General features: G+C 36.9%; 2 protein-coding genes across 9 annotated transcripts in view; one reads left to right on the top strand and one right to left on the bottom strand.

The window, feature by feature from the left end:
- Nucleotides 1-20,597, bottom strand: part of Ctdspl2 (CTD small phosphatase like 2) — an 84,129-nt gene extending 63,532 nt beyond the window's left edge. For 4 of the 6 annotated variants that reach the window (XM_076850727.1, XM_076850729.1, XM_076850723.1 and 1 more), the window contains exons 1-2: nt 20,407-20,556; nt 12,168-12,258 (exon numbers count right to left, since the gene is read on the bottom strand). The gene's annotated coding sequence lies outside the window, so the exon portion shown is untranslated. Of the gene's footprint in view, nt 1-12,167; nt 12,259-20,288; nt 20,335-20,406 lie in introns of those variants that run through there. The other 2 variants (XM_076850724.1, XM_076850725.1) reach the window with 2 other exon arrangements.
- A 33-nt stretch (nt 20,598-20,630) lies between these two features.
- The window catches only part of LOC143395407 (endogenous retrovirus group K member 113 Env polyprotein-like), a 114,188-nt gene continuing 110,992 nt past the window's right edge, over nt 20,631-23,826 (top strand). For all 3 annotated transcript variants that reach the window (XM_076850722.2, XM_076850721.1, XM_076850720.1), the window contains exon 1: nt 20,631-20,737. The gene's annotated coding sequence lies outside the window, so the exon portion shown is untranslated. The remainder of the gene's footprint in view (nt 20,738-23,826) is intronic.

The following is a 23,826-nucleotide window of genomic DNA, read 5'->3' as shown; positions in this document are numbered from 1 at the left end:
GAAAAAAAGGGATTCATGAATTGAAATCAAATTCCATGCATGTACAAGTTTGTCGGGATGAACCTATAGTATGTATAATGATAAAGCTCTATATAGCTCAGGGGTAGAGCGCTTGCCTGGATTTGATCCTCAGCAACACATAAAAATCAATCAATCAATAAATAAGAGTATTTTGTCCTTCTATGCACCCAAATTTTTGAAAAACCTCTAAAATACCAAGGATAGAAACTTTATCCTCCCCCACCAAAGCAAAATACCCCAACATTTCTGAGAAGATACCCTAAAATATGCTTGAATGTATAAGGAGACATGCAACTTGCTACTTCATAATGTAAACATTAAAAATGGGAAAAACAGGGGCTGGGGTTGTGGCTCAAAGGTAGAGCACTCACCTAGTATGTGTGAGGCACTGGGTTTGATTCTCAGCACCACATAAAAATAAAATAAAGATATTGTGTCCACCTGTAACTTAAAAAAATAAATACTAAAAAAATGAGGAAAAACAAATCCTAGCCAAAAATATTCATCTATCGATTGACTGATTGATTGGCACTGGAGATCTAACTTAGGAGCACGACACTGAGCTACATCTCCAACCCATTTTTAAAATTTTTCTGTTTTGAGACAGGGTCTCACTAAGTTGTTGAGGTTGGCCTTGACTCCTGCCTCAGCCTCCCAAGTCACTGGGATTACAGGTGTTGCCACCATGCACAGTTCAAAAAAATTTCTTAACTGAATTTCCAGGCTCTCATAAAATTATGCTGGTGTGATACTGGGATGTCAATAAATATTTGCAAAGCTTAATATCTTGGCTTTTCTTAAAAATTACTAAGATAAAGGGTTAAATGTCCATGTTTACTTGAATACTGAAACATAATCCAACCACAATACCAAAGAACTGAGTAAAAAGTACTGTGATGGCTTTCTAACATAGTTGTTCACTATTTGGTAACTTCAGAAAACCAACCCTCAAACCTTGCCTTTTCAAAAAAACTTAAAAATACCTATTTTAACTACATTTATCTGAATATGGAAAAGATTAAGATGACATTAACATACAGCTGTCATTTATTAAGTGCTATATACAAAACCTGGTCCTAAATGCTTCCCCATATCTTTTTTGGGGGGTTGCTAAGGATGGAACCTAGGACCTGCATACACTAGGTAAGTGCTTTAAACCTGAGTTACATCTCCAGTCCCCTACATGCTTTGTAATACTGTATATTATTTCATTTAATCTTTTTAATCCCAAATGTACATTATTTCCACTTTATTAAAAAAAAGGAGGCAAAGATGGCATACGTGTTTTAAGCAACAATTTCTGAATAATTTCAATAGAAGTAACCTGCAGTGTGACATTAAGTATATTCATCATCAAAAACCATTTTTTAAACAAATTAAAGTTATCAAAATTTCCAATTTTCCATTATTCTCTAAAGTCTGTTTTTTGTCTAAATAATCCTTTGGCATAGGTAATTTTTCTGTGGAACTCCTGGCTGTGCAAAACCTAAAAATAAAGTTAAACTGTGAACCCTTTGTTTACAAATAGTTTGATAGGAACTCAAAATTAAGCTTATTAATTTTTTTTTTTTTGGCACTGAAAATTGAACGAACCAAGGGGCATTCTACCACTAATTCCCATCTCAAGTTCCCTGACCCTTCATTATATCTAATTTGCCAAGGCTAGCCTCTAACTTGCAATCCTCCTGCCTCAGCCACCAGTCACTGAAATTACAGTCTTAGTCATGTGCTACCACAACTGGCCAAACTTAGAACTTCTTATAAAAACAATAGTACAAATGAGCAGCATCTGTCTGCACAGTTAACCTATGATGTAACTGAACAGAAAAATCCAGACTTGAATTCATTATATAAATAATGTGAACAGCTACATTCCATATCTCAACACAAGTGCTATATACAAACCTGGTGGGCTGGGGTTATGGCTCAAGCAGTAGCGCGCTTGCCTGGCATGCACAGGGCGCTGGGTTCAATCCTCAGCACCACATAAAAATAAAATAAAGATGTTGTGTCCACCGAAAACAATAAAATATTTAAAAATTCTCTTTCTCTCTTTAAAACAAAAACAAAAACAAAAAACCTGGTCCTAAATGCTTCCCCATACATTTTTTGGTGTAGCTAAGGATGGAACCTAGGACCTGTATACACCAGGCAAGTGCTTTAAACCTGAGCTACATCCACAGTCCCCTACATGCTTTGTAATACTGTACATTATTTCATTTAATCTTTTCAATCCCAAAATGTACATTATTTCCATTTTACAAAAGAAAAGGAGGCAAAGATGGCATGATGCACTTATATTTAAAAGGCAAGATGCACTTATATTAAAACTATAAACCTCTGGTGCTGGTAAAACTGGACATACAAATAAAAAACATTCGGAACTTAATTTACACCATACACACACTCAAAAAAAACCCAAAAAACAAAAACAAAAACAGATAAATGGGACTACATCAAAATTAAAAAACATTTGGCCTGGGGCTGTGGCTCAGTGGTAGAGTGGTTGCCTAGCATGTGTGAAGCACTGGGTTCAAGTCTCAAGACCATACATAAATAAATAAAATAAAGGTTCATTCACAACTAAAACAATATTTGTGTATCAAAGAACCCAACAGAGTGAAAGGTAATGGGAGAAACTATTTGGAAATATATAAAGAAATCAATAATCAGAAACAACCAATTAAAATCAACCCAATTAAAAAAAGGCAAAGTACTTAAGTAGACATTTTTCCAAATAGTATATAAAATAGATAATGGCCATATAAAAACACTCAACAACACTAATCAATAGATAAACTAAAACCACGAGATATAACTTTACATCCATTCAGATATTATTTAAAAACAAGAAACAAGTGCTAACAAAGATGTTGAGAAAATGGAATCCTTCTGCATTGATAGTAAAAATTTAAAATGGTGCAGTTGCTGTGGAAAACAGTATGGTGACTCCTCAAAAATTAAATATAAGGGGCTGGGGTTACAGCTCAGCAGTAGAGAGCTTGTTTTGCACATGTGAGGCACTGGGTTCGATCCTCAGCACCACTACATAGATAGATAGATAGATAGTGTCCATCTTTAAAAAAAATTAAACATAAAACTGCCATATGATTCTACTCTAGGTGTACACCCAAAAGAATCTAAAGCAGGGACTCAAACAGCATACCCATATCCAAAGCAGCATTATCCACAATAGCCAAAAAGTAAAAGCAGATCAAGTGTCCATTAGTGGATGAATACATAAACAAAACGTTTATGAATACATAAACAAAAAAATTAAAATAGTATTCAGTCTTTAAAAGGAAGAAAATTACAATACGTATGAATCTTGAAGTCTATTTAATGACCGGAGTTTTAGTTTGAGAAGATGAAGAAAGTTCTGGAGATGGATGGTAGGGATGTTTATACAAGGTACTTAAAGATACTAAACAACTATATACTTTAAAATATATAAAATATTTATAAATAAATAGTAAATGTTGTTTTATAAAATAGTAAATGTTGCCTTTTTTTAGAGAGAATTCTTTAATATTTATTTTTTAGTTTACGGTGGACACAACATCTTTATTTTATTTTATGTGGTGCTGAGGATCAAACCCAGCGCCCCACGCATGCCAGGCAAGCACGCTACCACTTTAGCCACATCCCCAGCCCTTAAAATAATAAATGTTGTTATATCATTTTAATACATTTTTAATAAAGTCATAGATTTATCTAATCCTTTTTTCCCAAGCCACTAATGGTATTGGTAAGCAAACCTTTTCAAGAAAGCAATAGACACTCTGGAGTGAGAAAACAAAATATATTTTATTATAGTTATTTTCAAAACAAACTATTGTGAACAAAGGGTAAAACACAATGAGAACAGGAAAAAGAGAAAACAAAAAGGGAAAAAAGACCAAGTAAAATTTGTCCTCCTACCCTATGGTTTTTTACTTGTTCAAAATCAGTCTCAGTAACTCAAATGAGTTCTTAGAGTTTAAAAAGCTAATATAACATAGCTCAGAATAGGGCCCCTGGCTTCAATCTTCAGTGCCATAAATTAATAAATAAATTGCAGACAAAAACATTTCAAATTATCGTGTACATAAACTATTCAAATATTTCATTTTGATTCTGGATTTTAAAATCCGCAACCTGGTTCTTCTAGGCATTTCACAACGGGAAACAGAATGGAAGGATAAGAAGGTTGGGAGAAGAACTGAGAAGAGACAAAAATTGTACAGGAGAAGCTGACCACAACACAGGTTTGGAGGAACCACAGTGTTTAGGAAGAGGAAAAAGGCAATCGAGGGCCAGGTAGGAAATCTCTTTCTCTACTACATATCTAACCAATTTGAACCCTTTTCTTTGGTCTCTTGCCAAAGACAAGGCAACCTGAAGGTAAAGTCATGGGATTATCAGGTACAGACCCAGAAAAGGGGCTGCTATGACCAACTGAAATTTTGCCTAACGTCCTATTGTTATAAATTAATTGGGTTTTGCTTAGGTTATAAGAAGCTGGAAAGAATGCTGCTCCCAACCTAATGACAGGAAAAACTGGATAAACTAAAAAATTAATAAATCTTTCTTGAATCAATCAGATAGCTGAGGGAAGACTCAGAGTAAACAAGAAATCACAAATTGAAGAAAAGACAAGCCCTTCCTAAAAGAGACAGAATACAAACACTGGCTCATCTGCAGGTATGGCTGAAAGCAGGTAAAAAGAATTAAATTTAAAATTGTTAAGAAACTGCTAAAGGTGAAGTGTGAACTAGCATAAGCATATAATATCCCTTGGTACCACAGACAAAACAATAATTGAAAACCAACTATAATATATTAGCCAGATTTCTACCAGGTGCTCACAGTGTGGATGGGGCCCAGTGAATGTGATATAAGGCTGGACAGAGAAAGCAGCTGATGGGAAAAAATACAATCCCCTAACCGATCCAATCTTTTTTTTTTTTTTTTTTTTTGGTACCAAGGGATTGAACTCAGGAAAACTCAACCACTGAGCCCTATTTTATATTTTATTTAGAGACAGGGTCTCACTGAGTTGCTTAGCACCTTGCTGTTACTGAAGCTGGCTTTGAACTTACGATCCTCCTATGTCAGCCTCCTGAGCCACTGGGATTACAGATGTACACCACTGTACCTGGCTCGGATCCAATCTTTAAGGTACTGGATGAGGCAGAAAAATCCGGCAGTTCCCCAGAGCACAGTGAAAACTTCGTTAACGATGAGAGAAAGGTGAAAGAAAAAACTCCTCTACCAATAAGGGAAACAGTCATTAGAGATCTAATGTCATATTAATAACATCAGACTGAAGCAGGCTTGAGAAAAACTTTTTCCAAACAAGACCTGCAAAGACTCAAGATATAATTTGGCCTAGAGGGGCAAGATCATTGAGAGAGAATCCCACCCTTGATGCCAACGCACACAAGGGCCTATCTAAGACTGCAACTAATAAGCACCAAGTTAATATAGTAGTAGTCCACCACCTCTGGGAGAGGGTCAGAAGGACTTAGAAATTTCCCACTAAGGCAAAGATACAAAGAAAAAGCCAAAAGCTGCGAGCTGATCAGAAAAACAGAAATATCTTCCCACATTCCAACTCCCAGTCCAAGCACAAAATAACATGAGAAATTTGAAGCCAAATGGTGTACTTAAGGTAATACAACAAGAGTGAAACTCAAATCCTGACCAGATCGACTCAATCCCCTATACTTAAAAGTTCAGGAACGCAGTTTTCCAGATATAAATAATAGTCTTTGTTGTTCTGTTCAAAATATCAAGCATTCAGTAAAATAATGTGACAGACAAAAATGGCAGAAAACATAATCCACCGTTGTCAAGAGACAAAAGCATTCAATATAACCAGAAATCAAAAATCAATTAAGTTAAAATCAGAAAAAAATAGGGGAAGCCGAGGGCATTGGTGCAAACCTGAAATTTCAGTGGCTTGGGAGGCTGAGGCAAGAGGATCCTATGAGTTCAAAGCCAGCCTCAGAAAAGTGAGGCACTAGGCAATTCAGTGAGACCCTGTCTCTAAATAAAACACAAAAACCGCGCTGGAGATGAAGCTCAATAGTCGGGAGCCCCTGAGTTCAATCCTGATACCAAAAAAAAAAAAAAAAAAAATCAGGGAGAATTTAGCTCAGTCAGTGGTAGAGCACATGCCCAATATGCTTGAGGCCCAGGGTTCAGTCCTGGGAAAAAGGCAGGGAGTGAGGGGTAATAAGTCAATGAAACTTAAAGTTGAATTTCAATAAAAATCAGAAAATTGTTAAACCTCTGCTAGAAGTGAGAAAATAATAATAAAGTCACAAATTACCAATATTGAGGCTAGGAAAGAAAGATGGTGCATGTCTATAATCCCACCTACTGGGGAGCCTAAGGCAAGAGGTTGAAAAGTTGGGAAGCCAACCTGGGTTACATAGTGAGACCCTGTGTCAAAATAAAAAACAAAAAGGGCTTGGGACTGTAGCACTGTGCTAGAACACTTGCCTACCATGCATAAGGCAATAGACTTGATCTTTAGTACACCAAAAAACAATACTGGGAATAAAAATTGAATATCACTACAGACTTTCAATATCATATACACTTTGAAAGGGAAATTGTGGACTATTTCAAACAAATTCATGCCCATATATTTACCAATTTAGATGAAATTGTCAAATTTCTCAAAAAATATGAATCACCAAAGCTCATACAATAGATAACTTAATTAGCCTTATTTCTTTTGAAAATTGAACCTATACTAAAACCCTCCAACACAGAAAACTCCAGGCCCAGATGGCTTCAGTGGAGAATCCTACCAACATCTAAAAATAAACAATACCCCAGGGTTGGTGTCACATGCTTGAAACCTCAGCAACCCCAGGTTCTGAGGCAGGAGTTTGGGGCCAGCCTGAGCAACTTTGCAAGTTCCTGTCTCAAAAACTTAAAAGGCTGGCTAAGCGCAAAGGCACATACCTATAATCCTTAAGACTCAAGTTTGAAGCCAGCATCGGTAATTTAGTGAAGCTTTAAGCAATTTAGTGAAACCCTGTCTCAAAATAAAAAATAAAAAGGCTGGAGATGTGGCTCAGTACCTAAAGCACCCCTGGGTTCAATTCCTGGTACTAAACAAACACAATATCAAATCTATACACTCTTCCAGAAAAAGAAGAAACATTTCCCAACTTACTTTATAGGGCTAGATGACCCTGATACCAAAATGAAACAGACAATAGATATCAGTTTATTCATTAGAAGTTAGAGATTACCTATACAATATCTATTATAACCTAACTTAATTATGATACATTTAAAATATAAAGAGAAAAGTTTTAACATGCATATAATCCTATTTATGTTAGAATTTAACAATCTCATTCTTTAGGTAAGTTCTTTCCTATTATCAGTAAAAAATAGAATAAGCAAGTAAAGATTAGGAAATGAGCATGTTTAGGGAAATAAATCTACTACTAAATGAAAATGATACAATTTAAGTAGAATACATCACAAAATAAACAGCAATGGGAGCAATATTTCAAAATTAAGAAATCAAGACACTGGGGGAAAAAATATAGAATGTAGAACATTCTCATTTTTTCAAATTTAAACCAGTTCTCATTTTAGGATTATAAAAAATTGATTGCCCAATAATCTAGAACTGGGCATAAAGTTGGCTTTAAATTATCTGCAACTCAGCCAGGTAGTCCCAGCGGCTCAGGAGGCGGAGACAGTAGGATTTCAAGTTGAAAGCCAGCCTCAGTAAAATTGAGGTGCTAAGCAACTCAGTGAGACCATGTCTCTAAATAAAATACAAAATAGGGCTGAGGATATGGCTCAGTGGTCAAGTGCCCCTGCAATCCCTGGTACACCCCCTCTAAAAGAAAACTTATCTGCAACTCAGGCAAAAGGATTAAAGGTAAGGGATGTGGGAGTGGACAAAGAATCTCTTCCAAATGTTCATTTTAACTACAACATTGATTGTGTTAGTTCTTTTAACACCACCTGAAATTTCAGACACACATCCAAGTGCCTCCTCAATATTCTGACTTGGCACCTAAAATTGAATTACTTTTCCCATTCCACACTATACCAAAATCTACTCTTCCTACTATTTTACCTATTACATTCTTCATCACAGCTCAGGCTTTGAAACCAAGCCAGACACTTAGAAGTCATCCTAAACATTCTAGTTACCACTCCTTTCTCTTATTACCTACAACCAATCATTAAATCCTGAAGATTTTAGCTCCAAAATACTTTTTGTCTTGTGGAAATCCACCTTCCACACTGCACAAATTTACCTAGTTCTCTCGCCAGATTTCCCATCAGTTGCCTTCCAAATAAAAACTACTCTCTGGGTTTGTATATAACCTTACCAGATCTACTCTCTAGCCTTTTATTTTTTTCCTTCCCTTTCATTGCTATTAGCTGCCTCATCCCCCACCCCCACCCTGTTCCAGGTATTAAACCCAGGGGTGCTTTACACTGAGCCACATCCTCAGCCTTTTTATTTTTTATTTTGAGACAGGGTCTCACTAAGTTGCTTAGGATATAAGTTGCTGAGGCTGGTCTCAAACTTATGATCCTGCCCCTCAGCCTCCTGAGTCTCTGGGATTACAGGCATGGGCCACCATGCTCAGCAGTTGCCTCATTCTTTAGGCTGCAGTAATAATAACAGTTCCCTATCCACTTTGTGCTTCATTCTTTCAACCAGTTCTTATCATTATTTAAAATTCAGTCCAAGTATCATTCTCCATAATGAACTCCACATCCACAAATTCATTGTGTAAACCCTGTAATTATCTCTACTTAATAAATCACACAGAAATAATCTGTTTCTATTGAAATAACCTTTATATATATACATATATATATATATATATATATATATATATATATATATATATATATATAACTGTACTAGACTGAAACAGTCTTGAAGGCACAGAGCTTATCTATAACTCCAATTGCCTGATATACATAACTTAATCTTGGTTGAAATAAAGCATAATTTTTTTTTCATTTCTCTCAAAAAATACATAATGGCTGGGCCTGATAGCATACACTTGCAATTCCAGTTACTCAAAAGCTGAGGTAGGAGGATAACAAGTTTGAGGCCAACTTTGCCAACTTAACAAGCCCGTAAACTTGCCCCTATGTCAAAATAGAAAATAAAAAGAACTGGAGATGTAGCTCAGTGTAGAGTACCCTGGGTTCAATCCCCAGTACCACCACCCCACAAAAAAAAAAAAGAAAAAGAAAAAGAAACGGGGGAGGATGGGAGGAAAACTATATCACTGAAACAAACAGTCCTCACTACACTAATCAATTCTTGCTCACAAAAAGGGTGTGTAAATAAAACTAAAAATGTTCTTCCTCATAAGATTTCCTTCCTCTTAACAAAATTTCTGATACTAAGCAACCTCTGAGGCAGACAATTATGGTTTCAATTTGTCTATGTTAATAATAATAATAATAATAAATAATAATAATAATAATAATAATGATAAAAACTCAGTTGCTACTGAGATCTTGAGCGCACAAATTTCTTCCTAAAAAACATAAAAGGAAAACAGTATACTGCATATAAAAGATTCTTAACAAATTATCTAAAACTAACTACTGCGCTGTCTTTCAAACAAGCATATTTGCTGAATAAAGGAGAATAACAATATACTAATATATCACACATTGAAAGGGAAATAAGAAGTTATTGGACATTTGTAGTAGTACACGCTTATAATTCTAGCTACTCAGGAGGGTGACACAAGGAGGATCACAACTCTGAGGCAAGCTGGGGCAACTTAATGAGAACCTGTTTCAAAATTTTTTAAAAACTTAAAAAGTGCTGGGGATGTAACTCAGTGATACAGTGCTTGCCCAGCATACACTATTTAACAACAACAACAAAAAGGTGTTGGACATCAGATCTATGCATTTCACTACATATAGGTTTTACCAAAAAAAAAAAAATTAATCCTGCAGCACTTTAGTAAAGATAAACACATATGCAGTTAGGGGGAGCTGGTGCTGTGATTCAATGATAGAGGATCTGCCTAGCATGGATAAGGACCAGGGTTCCATCACTAGCACCAAGAGAAAATAAATAAACGTTACCATGTTAAAAAGCCTTCAGAATAGGTGTGGTGGCACACACCAGTAATCCCAGCTACTTGAGAGACTGAAATAGGAGGATCAGAGCTGGATCACAGCCTGGGCAGCTGTGCAAGACCCTCAAAATAAAAAGTGGCGGTGTGTTTGTATAGCATATGTGAGGCCATGGGCTCAATCCCCACAACCACACACACACACACAGTTTTCAGAATAGTTCCGCACTAATAAAATACAGATGTTATTGAACTAGATGACCCTCTACTATCTCTAAAATTAAAACACAGACATTATTGGACTAGGTGACAGCTCTGGTCTTTACTAGCTCCTAAATTCTAAGGAGCCATTAATTTTTACTTTACCTTAAAAATGGTATAACTCCTAGCCAGGAATGGTAGCACATGCCTGTATTCCCAGCAGCTCAGGAGGCTGAGTCAGGAGGATTGAGAGTTCAAACCCACACTCAGCAACTCAGAGAGGCCCTAAGCAACTCAGCAAGATCCGGTCTCTAAATTTAAAAAAAAAAAAAAAAGGCTGGGGATGTGGCTCTGTGGTCATCTGACCCTCAATTCAATCCCTGGTACCAAAAAAAAAAAAAAAAAAAAAATTCATATTAACACTTATATCAAAGAAAGAAAAAGCTAAAAGTCATCACCAAATGATATTTTTAAAAGTGGTAGCATCTATTTCCACTGAAGTCTGTATTTCCAGGCTGATGAAATCAATGGCTCAGGTATCAACAGCTATTCATTTTTATTGTTTACTACTTCCCTAAGTCATTAAATGAATTCAGAGAAAGAGATATCTGTCTCCCAATAAAAATCAAATCAATTAGGGGAAAATGAGTAAGTACAGTAGCATCATATAGAGTAACAACTCCCAAGAAAGGGACCATCTTTTTCTTTCCTTCACAATACAATGTGTGATAAATATAGGTGGACTTCTTTTTTTTTTGTTTTCCCTAGACACATGTTAGGCAAGTGCTGCCCTACCACTGAGCTATATCTCCAACCCTTTTTAAAATTTCATTTTGAGACAAGATCTCACTAAATTGCCCAGGCTGACCTTGAAATTCTGATCCTCCTGCCTCAGGCACCTGAATAGGCAGGTGAATCATTTTTTACTTATATATTTCTGTTTATCTTATTAGTTAATAATATAGGCTTCTTCAGAAACTACAAAATAAATCAAAAACATCTGACAAAATGTAGAAACTATATCAAGAATAAAAGAGCTGCTAAGTTAGGCTGGAAAAATTATGGGAGGGTTCCCCCTCAAAGTTTCTTTCAATGAACAACAACACAAAAAAGTGATTTTTCTAAAACCATGATTAATTTATTTTCTCTAGAAAAACAATATGTGGGCTATTAGATTACTGATGACTAAAAAACTATGTAAATACATATTGATTTTTAAAAAGATGACATCATTCAGTTGATCACTAAAAATACATAGTAAGGTAGTCATTCAGATAGGTGTTTCTTTTCTTATTTTTTGCAATGCTAGAGATCAAAACCAGGACCTTTCGCATGCTTCACCACGTTGTTCTTCCACTGAGCAAAAGACCCAGCCCCTGTTTTAAGTACTATTATTAGCACCCCAATTTAAAATCATATGTCCTTATCAAAAATCCCATTAGGGAAAAAGTCAGTATTTATTATGGACACAATGAGATATTTGTACTTCTGTAACCTAAGTTTTAATAGAGATTGTTTTAACTGTATCCACTGAACATAATTTTGTAAAAATAAACGTAACATTTTACAAAAAAAAAAAAAAAAAATGCCATGTGTAAGAAAATTCATTCCAATAAAATTTTAAAATAAAATGTTAGGCTTGGCACAGTGGTATGCACCTGTAATTCCAGTTACTTGCCCAGGCCAGAGGATTTCAAGTACATGCTTAGCCTGGGTAACATAAGGAGATCCTGTCTCAAAATAAAAAATAAAGGCTAAGGGTGCAGATAAGTGGTAGAGTGTCTCTGGGTTCAATCCCCAATACTGCAAAAAATAAATAAAACCAAATAAAATATTAGCCAGGTACAGTCCCACCTGTGATCCCAGTTACTCAAGAGGCTCAGGCAGGAGGATCGCTTGAGCTCAGGAGTTCAAGGCCAGCCTGGGCAACAGAGCGAGACCCCATCTCAAAAAAAGAAAAAAAGAAAAACATTATTTTAGCAAGAATATAGATCATAATTCATAAGAACTAAGTACTACACTTCACTCTCTTTCTCAACAAGCTGACAGGCAACTTGACACAGGTTATTATTTTAAAACATATTATTTCTTTTCTACAGAATGTGCACAATTTTTTCTTAAGTGGACTCACCTATATACAAACAAATTTTAATATACTAACTGGATGTATCAACAAATAATTCTTTAGATTAAAAAATCAAATTTAATTTTAGCAGAATTTTCCTTCGAGTTTTTTGTTTTTTTTTTTAATGTAATTCTCACCAAAACTGGGCAAGGGGAGAGAGATAACTATTCATTTATACCTTTTCAAAAAAAACTTCCATATGTGATACTGGGCATAATGTAGCACAACTGTAATCTGAGATACTCAGGAAGCTGAGTCAGGAGAATTACAAGTTCTAGGCCAGCCTGGGCAACACAGTGTAAGACCCTGTCTCAAAATAAATAAAAAGGGCTGGGGATATAGCTCAGTGTTAAAGTGCCCCTGGGCTCAATCGCTAGGCCAATACTGGCTAGAGAAAAAGAGGAGTACTGGGACGAAATAGAGGAAGACAATGTTTATAAAAAGTAAATTTTTACTTAAATTACTATCTAAGAATTAGTATAATCATAATTCTATAATAGAAGTTCTCTCTTGTTTACTATTACTAAAGGAAAATTAAGGGGCTGGGGATGTAGCTCAGTGGCAGAGCACTTGTCCAGCACATTTGAAGCTCTGTGTTCAATCCCCAGTATGACATCTCCCCCCAAAAAGAAAATGTATGAGAAAATTAAAAACCATATCCCTTGCCAGGCATGGTGGCGCACACCTATAATCTCAGTGGCTCAGGAGGCTGAGGTAGGAGGATCCCGAGTTCAAAGCCAGCCTCAGCAAAAATGAGGCACTGAGCAACTCAGTGAGAGCCTGTCTCTGAGTAAAATACAAAACAGGGCTGGGGATGTGATTCAGTCAGTGGTTGAGTGCTCCTGAGTTCAATCCCAGGTACACCCCCCCCTAAAAAAAAGCATATCCCTGACGGTGTAGGGGTACATGACTGTTTAAAATGTGATTATAGGGCTGGGATTGTGGCTCAGTGGTAGAACGCTTGCCTAGCATGTGTGAAGCACTGGGTTCAATTCTCAGACCCACATATAAACAAATAATAAAGGTCCATAAATAACTAATAATTTTCTTAAATGTGATTGTAAATATTTTTAAAATAATTTCTATTAAATTATTTATTTATTCTAATTTGTTATACATGATGTCAGAATGTAATTCATTATATTACACATATAGAGCACAAATTTTCAAGTCACTGATCATACACAACGTATTTTCACACCATTCATGTCTTCATACATGTACTTAGGGTAATGATGTCTAACTCATTCCACCATCATTCCTAACCCCTTGCCCCCCTTTCCCCTGCCTTTCCTTTGCCCTATCTAAAGTTCCTCCATGCCTCCTATGCCCCCCCCACACACTCCCCCCATAGCCATTATGAGTCAGCATCCTCATATCAAAGAAAATATTTAGCCTTTGGTTTTTTGGGATGGTCAAACTAAAAAGCTTCTTCTCATCAAAAGAAACAATCAGTGAGGTGAATAGAAAGCCTACAGAATGGGAGCAAATCTTTACCACAAGCACATCAGATAGAGCACTAATCTCTAGGAGATATAAAGAACTCAAAAACCTTAATGCCAAAAAAATAAATAATAATAACCCAATCAATAAATGGGCCAAGGAACTGAACAGACACCTCTCAGAAGAGGATATACAATCAATCAACAAACATGAAAAAATGTTCAACATCTCTAGCAATTAGAGAAATACAAATCAGAACTATTCTAAGAATTCATCTCACTCCAATCAGAATGGCAGCTATCAAGAATACAAACAATAATAAGTGTTGGCTAGGATGTGGGGGGAAAAGGCATACTCATACATTGCTGGTGGGACTGCAAAATAGTATAGCCAAATATGGAAAGCAGTATGGAGGTTCCTTGGAAAACTGGGAATGGAACCACCATTTTACCTAGTTATCCCACTCCTCAGTTTATATCCAAAGGACTTAAAAACAGCATATTACAGGGACACAGCCATATCAATGTTTACAACAGCACAATTCACAATAGTTAAATTATGGAACTAACCTAGATGCCCTTCAGTAGATGAATGGATAGGGAAACTTTGGTATATATACACAATGGAACATTACTCAGCATTAAAAGAGAATAAAATCATGGCATTTGCAGGTAAATGGATGAAGTTGGAGAATGTAATGCTAAGTGAAGCAAGCCAATTCTAAAAAACCAAAGGCCGAATGTTTTCTTTAAAAATAATTTTTATCTGCACATCAGGAAATTGAAGGATTTTAGTAACACATGCCCATAAACCCAGAAGCATGAGAACCAAGAGGATCACAAGTTCCAGACCAGCCAACTTGGTGAGGCCCTGTCTCAAAATATACCCAGTTCAATCCCTAGTACCAAAAATAAATAAATAAATAAATAAAAGGACATTAAAAAAAATAAAATAAAAAGAGAAAGAAAATTTTGAAATGAAGGGATTACATAAGTATTTTAATTTAACAAAATATACCAAAGCAGATATTTATAAGGTTAATAAGAGATAGTTAACCTAATTCAATAGAATAATCATACATACTTGGGGATAACCAGGAAAAAATTATTACTACAGCAAATAATCACATTTACCTCATATATATGTATATATGTATGTGTTGTAAATGGACCTTTATTTTATTTATATATGGTGCTGAGCCTTGAACCCTGGGCCTCACACATGCTAGGCAAGTGCTCTACCACTGAGCCATAATCCCAGCCCCTAATATTTACCTCTTAAAAAAACATTTTTGTGTGTCCCGAATATTTAACCAGTAGTATATTCTCTCTTTTTTAAAAAAAATTTTTTTTAGTTGTATACGGACAAAATATCTTTATTTTATTTATTTATTTTTGTATGTGGTAATGAGGATTGAACCCAGTGCATCATGAATGTGAGGCAAGTACTCAACCACTGAGCTACAACCCCAGCCCAGTATATGTCTTTTAATAAAGCATACTTTAAATTCCTACCAAAAGATTACATTCATTAGTCAACATGAGAAACTTATAAAATATCAGGTTATGCTGCTAACAGGGTCTTTTTTTAAATAATGTTATTGTATTTTTTATATCTTTATTTTTTTAATGTGATGTTGAGGATTGAACCCAGTGCCTCACACATACTAGGCAAGCACTTTACCACTTACAACCACAGCCCCACTAACAGGGTCTTAAGATTTATTTTAAACAACTTCATTGCTTTTTTTGTTTCCTAATTTCTCCATTAAGTTTTCATCCTAGAAGAAAGTTTCCTGAACTATACAAACTGCTATTAATAAACTTAAATCCCAATTATTTCTGAAGTATTCAAATGCCTTTTTACTAGTATATTGTTTTATATTTCTTTAACCAACAGCAATAAACACATTTCCTTGTATTTGGACAACTAACATGAAAGCCTGACTGCTAGAACTCTAGACATAATTCCTTTTATTCAATATATAAATACATAATTCCTTTACATATGAGGTCCCTAACAGAGTCAAATGGTCCATTGTGAACTGATGTTAAAATTCTATGTTTGTGGGCTGGGGTTATGGATCAGTGGTAGAGCGCTTGCCTAGCATGTGTGAGGCCCTGGGTTCAAACCTCAGCACCACATAAAAATAAATAAACAAAATAAAGGCATTGTGTCTATGTGCAACAAAAAAAAAATTTTTTTTTTAAATTCTATGTTTGTGACAGGGTGGTGGTGCATGCCTATAATTCCAGCAGCTCAGGCAGGAAGATTCCAAGTTCAAGACCAGCCTCTGCAATTTAACAAGGCCCTAACAACTTAGTGAGATTCTGTCTCAAATTTTAAAATAAAAAAGAACTGGGGATGTGGCTCAGTGGTTAAGCACTTCTGGGTTCAACCCCCAGTACAAAAAAAAAAAAAAAAAAAAAAAAATTACATTTTTGTAATGTCTTGTGATTCACTTAAGGGCCACACTAAGTCTCACCATTCCTTACTGCCAGATTTACAAAACTGCCAAAGACTCCAAGAGGCCCAAGCTACTCACTATGATTATGTCTGTCTTTTCTAGAAAACACTCCTACATTGCACAACTCTCCTAGTAACAGCCAGTACATTAACTTTTTTTATGTTCTGTTGTCTCTGAACCCTCAACTGTCTGACATCAAGTTTATATGGTAAGTGCTAGACAGTGACACATATCTGTAATCCCAGTGCCTAGGGAGACTGAGGCAGGAGGATCATAAGTTCAGGATCAGCTACAGCAACTTAGCAAGGCCTAAGCACATGGGGGAAACCCTGTCTCAAAATTAAAAAGGGCTGGAATGTAGCTCAGTGGTAAAATGCCCCTGGGTTTAATCCCCAGTACAAAAAAAAAAAAAAAAAAAAAAATCAATGTATATTAGTTGTTGATGAGCCTTTATTTATGTGGTGCTGAGAATCGAACCCAGCGCCTCACACATGCCAGGCAAACGCTCTACCACTGAGCCACAACCCCAACCCCTGAATTTGTAATTTTAAACAGTGCATTTTCAAAAGAATTCCATTAGACACTACATACAAAATAAACTGGGCACTTGCAATTCACAAGTTATACCACACCTCAACCAGCTAGTCTACTTATTTGTATTGTAGTTCCAATTACAGTTTGGTTGAGTTTAAATTAAAAGTTAATGTAGTCATATAGTCATTAGCAAATTTATATCCTGGCTAGAAATATGCCCCAGGGCAAGTGTCATTTAAGTGAAAACTAAAATTGCAATTGTCTAGTTTTAAAATAGGTGTCATATCTGTTAAATACCCTCATCCTCAAAGTAGAGCAAATGATCCTCCAGAGCCAATCCTGTTTAAAATGGTTAGGTAACTTTTTTCTTTTAATGTTTTTTTCATTGTTGATGGGATTCCATTGTTATTTATTCATATGCAGTGCTGAGAAAGAAGCCAGTGCCTCACACATGCTAGGCAAGTGTTCTACCACTGAGCTACATCAACTCCAGCCCTAGGTAACTTTTTAAACTACTCATACAAATTACACAAAGGCACACCATATAGGAGGTTCTCTCAGCATATTTGATATACATGACTTAAGGGGTCTTTACTATTTTATGCTTTCAAAGAAACATACCTACAGAATTAGATACTGCTTTTTTCAAATTCTGGCAAATCGCTTTATTTTTTATTTTTAGTGTTTTCTTAGTTGTCAATGGACTTTATTATTTTATTTATTTATATACTGTGCTGAGATCGAACCCAGTACTTCACACATGCTAGGCAAGTGTTCTACCACTGAGCCACAATCCAGCCCAAATCACTTTATTTTTTACCAATTAATCCAAAGCAGTCTCCTACGACTAAGATGATTCAATACGATTTTATTCATCCAGCAATTAATTCTGTATTTTTTAGTCTTGAGTCTAGTATATCTTTTTTTAAATAACAGGTCCAAGTTTCTTTCTTTTTTTTCCTTCTTGGTACTGGGGATTGAATCAAGAGGCGCTTTACTACTGAGCCACACTCCAGCCCTTTTTATTTTTATTTTTTAATTTTTTAGAGACAATCTTGCAAAATTATTTAGGGCCTCGTTAAATTGCTGAACCTGACCCTAAACTTATGTATGATCCTCCTACCTTGCCTCCCACATCACTGGGAATACAGGTGTGCACCATCATGACCAGCTAGGTCCAAGTTTCTTTAACAAGAATTAGAACAATTATATGTCAATGATCTCATGAAGAAGTCACTTGACCAAAATCACAAACTTGAAATCAGCTAGATCAAATGGGAAAAGATAAAACTTCACCAATTATTAATTATTTCTTTTTTTAGTACTGGGAATTGAATCCAGCGGTGCTCTATCATTGAGCCACATCCCCACCCCGTTTTTATTTTTTATTTTGAGACTGCTTAGGGCTTTGCTGAGTTGCTAAGGCTGGTTTCCAACCTGTGATCCTCATGCCTCAGACTCCCAAATTGCTGGGATTACAGACATACTCCATCCCACCCAGCCTTAATTTCTTAAAATAATATTACTAGCAGAAATAAAATGCCCAAGAGACATTGAGTAGAATGAAATATTGTAAAATATACCAATGCTACTTAGAATTTGTACATAACTACAAGTCCACAAGGTTAAGGACTATACCACTTAACTTTTACATCCTTTCAATCCATACTAAAAAAAAAAGTATTGAAAGACCACATAAGTATGCATGCCTATGATTCCAGCCACTTGGGAAGCTGAGGCAGGAGAATCACAAGTTCAAGAGCAGCCTGGACAATTTAGGGTGACTGTCTCAAATTAAAAATTTTAAAAGGGCTGGGGAGTATAAGTCAGAGGCAGAACACTTGCCTAGCATGCAAGAGGCCAAGTCTGATTCTGGGTACCACAAAAAAAAAAAAAAAGGCATAAGTACTGAATGAATGTAGTACTCAACAGTTTAGAAAAATTCTTGAAGGCATAGCCTGCAATGCTCACTAAGTTACCTGTAAAACAAATTTTATCAAAAACTTACCCCAAAAGATCATTAAAATACAAAAAAAGCCAACACTAGACTCCTTATTTTAGATCCTGTTAAGTCACACATTTGGCTCCATTTTTTAAACAAAATGATTTGACAAGTATCCAACAAGCCCACTTCTCCACTTCCATCCTCTTTTCAATTGGTCCTAGAAAAGTTAAGAGGTTCCACTCACTGTAGTAAAAGACTTGACTTTCTTTATGACCTTGGGCAAAGTCTACCAAAAGAAGGCTACAATGATGTTTGCATATTCCTACTAATTACTGACATTCAATCCTAATACCATGCTAACTGTAGTGAAGTTCTGTAAGTGGAACCTTCAGAACTGAAAGCTTTTTGAGTTGTAAATCAACTAACATAAAATATGAACTATTTTTAATCTTTGTTTGATTCGTGGTAAAAAAAAATTTAAAAGAAAGGATGGGTATAAAACTAGCATTAATTTGCTATTTTCCTGCTTTTGTTAAAAACACAGCTGGACTTACAAATAAAAATGTAAAACTTGGCAAAGAATGGTGAGTTGGAATATTATGCAATCTACAATCAGAAAATTATGCAGATAAATCTATCACTTCAAGTCACTAATTTGTATATCCACGTAGAGCAATAATCTTAGTATTGCTTTACTAGCATTATAAAGATAAATCCCTGCCTTGGAGGAACATCTACTAAGAACATTTCATTTCAGGATCTTAGGGAAGTTTACGAGCAGTATCTCTTTAGGCTTCCCTAAGGTACTCTAATATGCTTAACATCATTCACACATCCAGCTACCACTAGGGTGAGAAGTAAATAAACACGATTTACCTGTGCAATTATTTACCACAGAATTCTGTTCAAGATGCAACAGTAAACATTCACAAAGGTATTTGATACCCAAAGAAAACAGAGAATATTAAGTATAAGATTCGCCCGTAACTGACCACTATGGAAACCAGAGACCTCCCACAAGAGCAGTTCTTTATTACCACTCTTGATTTGAAAAAGAATGTCAACATTTTAACAGTACACAAGATAAACAGAACTTACTGAAATCCCTTCTTCCAGATTCTCAAAAGGTGTTTATAAGAAGTGAGGTAGAGCAACGCCCCCCTAAAAGGACCCTACTAAAACAGAATTAAATACCGAAAACACAGGGTGGGTCAGGAAGGTTAGAAATAGTGATCTTCTAACTTAATTACCCAGAGGAACCACAAGGTTGGAGGCTAAGAACGTGAGATCGGGGTGGGGGTGGGTAGCGAAGTGAAATCTAACCCCAGAAATCACAACACAGGCCGCAGCCTAAGAGCTGAAGCTGGCGGGAAGTGAGCTTCTTTTCCGTTCCCAGGGGAAAGTCCACGGAAAAGCGGCTCCACACAGCGGACGTACGAAGCGCCAATAGTGCATGCATACCAACGCGCTGGACCCACTGAAGGACCGGGTTGAGAAGGGGAGGAGATCCCGGCAGACGGCCCTGGAAGAGGAGGACTAAGGTTGGGAGCAGCGGCAACGTCTGGACGAAAGGGATTACCTAACTGTGACGACAGAGAAGTGTCCTCAGGCTCCGGCGATGGTCCCGAATGCGCAGTGTGGGGTGTCTTTCGCGCTTAGCCCACAGCAGCAACAGAACCAGCTCCTTCAGCCAGTCGCCATTTCCCGCCTACCGACCTGCTGCACCGCACGGACAGGGACCCGGATGAAAAGCGGCCTCCCCGCGCAGGCGCTATGACTTTCTCCTCCCCCTCCCTCCACAATTCCTCGAGGCGGGAGGGAAGGAATGCAGGCGGCCACAGCTGAGGGGGTTGGAGTGTTCTACTTTTACTTCCGTGAAGAGGTTAAGTTCCTGACGCCCGAAGAAACTCGTGAGTCTAGATTCTTGACAAAAAATGAATACAATACCTTAGGACCGAATGGAATAAGAAAGGACAAAACTTATCAGTATACGCCAGGGCAAGGGGGATGTTTGTACTTTAGGGGCCTCCGTAGCCGGCTGTGTAGTGGTCGCAGGGGGAGTAGGGAGTAAAGCGTTAGGAGCGGAGAGGCGGGGACGCGGAGGACGGTTTTTCCTCCCGCTGCTAACGGAACTGCTTACGGCCGAGCTGGGAGGGGGAGCGCGCCCTCGCCCAGAAGGCGGGGCTTAGGGATGCGTCGCGCACCCTGGCGGCTAGGGTTTAGTAGTGGTGGGCGCGCCAGATGGGTGGAGCCGAGTTGGACCGGGCGGGACTAACGGCTTGGCGCGCTGGAGGAGGTAGTTTGTGCTGAGTTCTCCGCGAGGGCAGGAAAAAGCTAGTCTTATTCCTTTCCTGTGATTTTGGTGACTCCCGATGGGCCTCTTTCCTGCTCACTGCCTAGAAGGCATAACAGTCGCTCCTGGATCAGTCATTAAATTCCTGTCCTTCGATTCCATACATTGTCGGCGGTAGTTCTACAGACTGAGAACTCAATCTTTCAGGCAAATGGGTTCCCACTTGGAATCCTGGGTAGCTCCAAAAAAGTGAAAAAGTAACTGGAGTATTCAATCAGTGGAATATCTGAAAACCAAGCCTATTAGCTGGAGAGCATTATCTTCGGTCTAAAACGCCAAGCTACTCTCATTATTCGGTCAAGAAATTATTTGTTGAAAAAATACTAGGTACGAGGGATAAAACAATGAAAAAGGCAAACATGGACACTACCTTTCCAGAATTAACAGTCTATTGAAGAAGACAAACTATTTAAAAACAGTGTAATAAGGTGACTACAAGGACTGCAATGCCAGGCTTGTAGGGGCACGTGAGGCTGTCCACAAGGGGGTCTATAAAGCCTTTTGTAAGGTGACATCTAAGTAATACATAAAGGAAAAGTTAGTGTTGCAAGGAAACAACTGACGGAAAAGTCCAAAGAGATTGTGTAGAGCAATCGGGGAAGTAATTGTGCTCAGGGAAAGAGGATTTGGGCCGTGGGGGAAGGTAGTAACCACAGAGGAGACTGAGAGGTAAGGCTAGATAACATACCCTAGTGAATATGATTGCTTCTATTTCAAAATATGAAGTAGGTGGTTGTCTTTTGAAAACCTTATATATTACAGAATCCATTTGCACCCTAAATAGTTCCAGTACAAAAATGTTTTGAATGTAACTTGATTGAGAGCCAATGATATACAGCTCATAGAACTAGTAAAAATCCACAAGTTAATTCCTGGAAATCAAATAATTACTGGTTATCCAGTGTGTATGGTGGAAGGCAATAGTATGGAAACTAAACAATTACCCCCATTGATTACTGAAGTTATTTTTAAATGAAGTGAAAATTAAAAATTTGGGGGAGGAGATCCTCCAAGAAGAAATTATTCAAACCTTCATATTCCTAACATATGCCATTATCAAAACACTTTTATATGCATTTTATTCTCCCCTACAACCCATGTGAGATAGTCAGAATAGGTGCTATTTGTCTCCCACACTTTCAGTTGAAGACACTGAAATTAAAGAGAAATAGAGAGGGGAGAGAGAAGCATACCCACTAGTAAGACAACTGGGGCTCAGATCCCACTCTGCTCTTTACACAACCTCTGACAATGTTGTCACCATTGTTAGTTTTGTTAAGATGGTTGGTTGGTTTATTGTGGTTCTTGGCCCTCTACCATTTTTTATTTCTAGATAAGGTCTTGCTAAGATGCCCAGGCTGACTTTGAATTTGTAGTCCTCCTTCCTTAACCCCACAAGTCTGTAATTACAGGCTTGCCTCATGATACCCAGCTTGTTTAATACTTTAAAATATTTGTTTTTCATCTTAGCTATCATTTACTTCAGTGGTCTCTACTAGACTCTTTCCTCCAAAATCTAAGTATATTGTTGTGAAATTCAAATGAGTCTATAAAAAACTCTTAGCAAGGTTCTTTCCTTGCTCCTTAAATGGTGGTTGTTGATATCATTAAGGTTGTTTTTTTTTTTTAATATTTATTTATTTATTTATTTATTTTTAGTTTTCAGCGGACACAACATCTTTGTATGTGGTGCTGAGGATCGAACCTGGGCCCCACGCATGCCAGGCTAGCGCACTACCACTTGAGCCACATCCCTAGCCCCAATATCATTAAGTTTTAATACTAACCCTGTCCAAGATTTTAAACTAATAGTTTAAAGAATTCTAGTTTTTTTTAAAGTATGAAGTTTATTTATATTCAAAGCAGTGGCAAGCGGAAAAAAATGAAAAACTAGTAGCATGCAGCTTTTTGAACTATTCAAAACTACTACTGTATGAAAACACTAATGAAATAGGTTATTCATAAAGTAATGCACTACAAATATCTCAGATCTTGAACAGTTTTTCAGTAGGTCCTTTATTCCACGTTCAGCTTGAGCATCCCTAATCCAAAATAAGATATGCTTCAAAATCCAAAATTTTTTGAGTACCACATGACACCAAAAGTGGAAAATTCCATACCTGATCTCATATAATGGGTCACAGTCAAAATTCAGGCACACAAATTGCAGGTAGGCATGCTAAAAAATATTGTATAAAATTGCTTACAAAATATGTGTATAAATGTATATGAAGGCCAGGTGCAGTGGCACACTCCTTTAATACTAGCAACTCCAGAGGCTGAAGCAGGAGGATCACAGTTCAAGACCAACCTTGACAACTTAGTGAGACCTGTCTCAAAATAAAAGGGATGGGGACATAGTGCAGTGGTAGAGTACCCTAGGTTAAATTTCCAATACTACATACACCACAACAAAGAAAAAGAATATACATATATATATATGGTATATAAATGAGATACATAAATTTCATGTTTACTGAGATTTGATCTCCAGTTAGAATGGCAGCGATCAAGAATACAAATAATTATAAATGCTGGAGAGGTTGTGGAGAAAAAGGAATACTTTTATACTGTTGCTGGGACTATAAAGTAGTACAACCACTATAGAAGTCAGTAGGGAAATGCCTCAAAAGACTAGAAAAGGAA

This window comes from Callospermophilus lateralis, chromosome 3 (genome assembly GCF_048772815.1).
Source record: "Callospermophilus lateralis isolate mCalLat2 chromosome 3, mCalLat2.hap1, whole genome shotgun sequence".
NCBI lineage: Eukaryota > Metazoa > Chordata > Mammalia > Rodentia > Sciuridae > Callospermophilus > Callospermophilus lateralis.
Note: the sequence above shows the minus strand (reverse complement) of the source record. Positions and strands in the feature narration are given on the sequence as shown.